Source organism: Amphiprion ocellaris, chromosome 10 (genome assembly GCF_022539595.1).
Source record: "Amphiprion ocellaris isolate individual 3 ecotype Okinawa chromosome 10, ASM2253959v1, whole genome shotgun sequence".
NCBI lineage: Eukaryota > Metazoa > Chordata > Actinopteri > Pomacentridae > Amphiprion > Amphiprion ocellaris.
In genome coordinates this window covers 16,740,876-16,745,235 of record NC_072775.1, presented here as the reverse complement: position 1 = coordinate 16,745,235, position 4,360 = coordinate 16,740,876, and the positions used below count along the sequence as shown (strand labels likewise).

At 38.8% G+C, this 4,360-nt stretch overlaps 1 long non-coding RNA gene across 1 annotated transcript; it reads right to left on the bottom strand.

Annotated features, from left to right (window-relative positions):
* Positions 1-205: 205 nt before the first annotated feature.
* LOC129349857 (uncharacterized) lies at positions 206-1,059 on the bottom strand. The gene is made up of 2 exons (XR_008603027.1): positions 807-1,059; positions 206-676 (listed from the first exon to the last, which is right to left on the bottom strand). It is a non-coding gene; the product is annotated as an uncharacterized LOC129349857 (long non-coding RNA).
* Positions 1,060-4,360: the final 3,301 nt, after the last annotated feature.

The window sequence follows — 4,360 nt, the reverse complement described above, 5'->3', positions numbered from 1 at the left end:
CTTTAAGTCGAGTGTAGCCTTTGATTGTCCTATGCCTGAATTTACACTTGTAAGCTGTAGTTATCTTTTACCACAGAGCAATATTTATGTCAAGCATTAACAGATTATGGACATTCAAAAGGATTTTTAGCTTAAACAGTAACAACAAAATGTCAGAAATAAGCGCTGCAAGTATTAACAGCTAAAGCACTTCACCCTTCAGACCTTTTACAAAATACACGTTATCAATTATTATTATTCCACAAACACATGTACCTTGAAATATTCACCAATTTCAGAACTGTTAGGAACTGGGAATTAGCTCAAGTATTTTGACCTCACAATACCATGTTATTATATAAGGCACTTCAGTTATGCTGTAAGCTGGCGTGAGTAAATAGTCCCTTTTCAGCTTCTTTGCTTCTTGCTATCCAGAGTCTCTTTTGCCTGTAGTTGTACCTTAAGCATGCCGTCCATTTTAAATCTTGCCTTGATGCAGGAGTTGAATGCAAGCGAAGTAAAACGGCTGGTACCAGTTTGGCAGTTGGACTTCTCACCAGGGATGGCAGGACTGGTGTAGGGTTGAGTTTTCACTGTAGCGGCCCCTTGGATTCACTCAGCAAGACGCAGAGTTTCAAACGGGTGTTGATTTATTCTCACTCTCGACAAGCACCGTGTACTATAAGCACCGTGAAAACTACAGAATTAAACAGAATACAAAATGCCTCACTGTAGTATCACAAACAATTCACATATAAATCATGTTTACATTCAGTACAAATAAACCCAACTCATGTGATAATAATGCATATTTAACATTTTCATACCTCATTCCGCCGTTCCAAGGGCGCTAATTTAAGTGTTAGCCATCAGCTAGCATGCTCTCCAGCTCGATATACACACACACACACACACACACACACACACACACACACACACACACACACACACACACACACACACACACACACACACACACACACACACACACACACACACACACACACACACACACACACACACACACACACACACACACACACGTCACTGTTCAGAGCGTTTCTCCGACGACGCGTGAGCACAACGTTGTTTAGACAAAGAAACAGGAAGTTCGGCGTCACAAAAACCGCAGAAGAAGAAGAAACGCGCCCTTAACTAAATAAAAGCGGACCAGACCACAAGGTGGCACTGCAGGACTACAATGTATTCTTAATACATAAACAATACTGTGCAGGAGGATAATCATACAATTTATCCGACATTTACACAGTCCACAAAGAAAGATTCCAGGCTCAGGATGAGATGTGAACCAGGGATCTTACTGGAATAAATAAAGACAGTTTAAAAGGAAATAAAAACTCAATTTAAGTCAGGGAAGGCTCGCAGATAAAAGTATGTTTCAAGAAGAGTCCCTTTTAGTTTTCAGCTGGGCCCCTGGAACAGACAACAGGTTTCTACTCGATGATCTCAGAGGTTGATGTGTGGTTAAAACGATACTAAAAGTTTGGAAATCTAATTCGGGTTGAGCCCATGAAGGGCTTTAAAATCAATCTTAAACGCTAAGAATAAAAATAAAAATTCACTAAGAGCCAGAGTAACAAGATTTAAACAGGAGCAATGTGCTCACGTTTCTTGGTTCTGGTTCAACACTTGCCAGTTCTCAACTATCTGATGATTTTTTGTCCAGGCAGGACATTAAAGATTCCCACTAGTGAGTATCAACTCAGCATACAGTGTTTTTTAAATGCTGAGAGACAATGTGCGAAGTAATTAGGGCAGAGAATTTTCATCTTGAGTTGACAGCCTCAAAAACATAGATTCAGACTTGGTGGTTTCATATGTAACGCACCTGAAGAACTAATCCTGTCTTCAGAATCAGCTTCCAGTTCCTACATATGTGGCTAAATTATTCCAGTATTGCAATATGCTACTGTGTACTGCAGTGTAGTTTTACAGTGTTTAAGTGGAGTCATAGGTGAGCTGGTGTGCTTTAGCTGCAGAGGGGAGCGGTACAGAGAGAGAAGGAGAGAGTTAATAGATCTGCACATTCTTGAGGAAGCAACAGTGTAGAGTTACATTTAAGGCATTTTAAGGCAGGAAGGGATTCTTTTCATGGAAAACAATCTATAAATATAGAAATCTGATACTCAGAGATCATTTTTAGGGGATTTTAACAACAGAGAGAAACTAAAGAGCTGTTGAGGTACAGACAGCTTAAAGATGTCAAGATTAACTGGCCATTAGTGGTTCATGGACAATTAGCTGAGAAACAGTGTTTATGTGAGCACGCTCATTGTGTTAATGTATAAAGTATGGACATTTTCACTGTGATGTTGGTGTGAGTCATGGTACTTCAAGTTATTGTGTGCTAGTGAAAAATAGGAATTAATTTCATATGTCCTCTTCTCTTCTCTTCTCTTCTCTTCTCTTCTCTTCTCTTCTCTTCTCTTCTCTTCTCTTCTCTTCTCTTCTCTTCTCTTCTCTTCTCTTCTCTTCTCTTCTCTTCTCTTCTCTTCTCTTCTCTTCTCTTCTCTCTTCTCTTCTCTTCTCTTCTCTTCTCTCTTTCCATGAACTGCTCACACTCCACCCCTTTAAACAAACACTCCCTTGTTACCACATTACTGAGTTCTCTCATGGAAAAAATGCATCACCCTGAACCCAAGGTGTAAGTTTCAAACCGAGTGACACAAGCAGACAAATGTCTATGTCAGCAAGCGTATGCTGTACTATATATAAATATATATAAATATATATTCGCATACCACAGAGAGAGACCGAAAGAGAAACAGAGAGTGAAGGGAGAGAAAGGGCAAACTGCTCTTTGTCCCCTTTCTATTTATCCTGGCACTAAGGAAACCACTTGCCTCGAAAGGCAATGGCAGGAACCAATCTCCTTAAAGTAATTTGCAAACACTGTGGCTGAAAAGACTTCTCACATCAGTGAGCTTTTGTGAGACATTTCATTTCAAAGTTGAAATGAAATGCTATGCTAGACATATTTGCAGCAAAATTTTAAGCAGCAGCCTTCTCAAACTCTTATTTGATTGTGATGAATAAACACTTGAAAATATCATCTTTTCACTTCTTCATCTAGCCTTTGGGGGAGGAGGTATGACATTCCTGAAGTGTTTCAGTGTTGCAGGAATAGATTATATCTGTATCTTTTAATGCTTAAGTGGTGTAATGTGCTTTTTATATCCTTTCCATACACTTTTAGCAGCCATGTGAAAATGTTACTGACCGGACAGACAGCAGGCTGTTGCCATCTACAGATTATGAGATAGAGAATTGGGAAACTGTTGAGACCAGACAGCAAACAGTCATCAGTTCCTGCAAGTACAGTTGCTCAACTCAGTATGATGAAAGTGTAGTACTGTACAAACACTTTGGCTTTAAATAGAGGAATCAGCTGAGGACGGCTTCAGTGTCCATGTAATCATCAGCCTGACAGTGTTTGGCTTAACATAAGTCAGAAAATTAAAGCGGGGACAGCTTAACTGAAAAGTGCCATCCGAGTTTCATAATAATGTCAAGTCAAAATACAAACTGAGCAAACTCCATCTACTGATGAATACTGTGATGCTGCTGGAAAGAGAAACCAGAAGTGGACACCGAATGACTGTGGATTCAAGACGATTTCATCAAATCAGATGCACTGTGGTGACCCTGGAATGATGGTCACTGAACTAAAGTTACTGCTGCTCTGTGGGTATCTTGTACTATTCAGCTGCAATGCTATAAAGGGCCTGATTTGGACAACTATTGGAATGACATAACAAGTGCAAATATTCCTGGTCTCAAGAGGATCATACTGAATACCACTGACTTTGTCATGTAGCACCACCATGAGTTTGATTTTAGTTCAGAAAACAACTGTCTCCATAAAATCTTGTAGGCTAAACCAGGGTAAGATACCCATCAGAGATAATAATTCCCCTCTTGATCACTAGATTTCAGGTATTTCCTTCGGTGACGGTGGTTTTGCTAATCTTTTAAGTAACACTGTAATTATTTGACAGGTCTGAGGAAATCAAAAGATGTAGTTTTGAGATATGCTAATGTAATGTTTTGAGAGTAAAAAATAGACGTGTGTATTTTTAATTAGGATATACACAATTTTTTTTTTTTTTTTACTGTTTATGAATGATATGAGTTTTTTTTTAAAATCTTAATGGACATCAATGGTGTTTAATTCTCTAGCCTTGATTTCTGCTAAGTTGTTGATGCATTACATGATGTTCAGCATCATGTAATGCAGTAACATAACAGCCAACCAGCAGTAAAAGAAAAAAAAAACCAACAGCATTTGTGTATATTTTAATTACTTTTTTAAAGAAAATAGAAATTGTTCTTGAGGGGGGCATGTTACCCAGCTTTATCC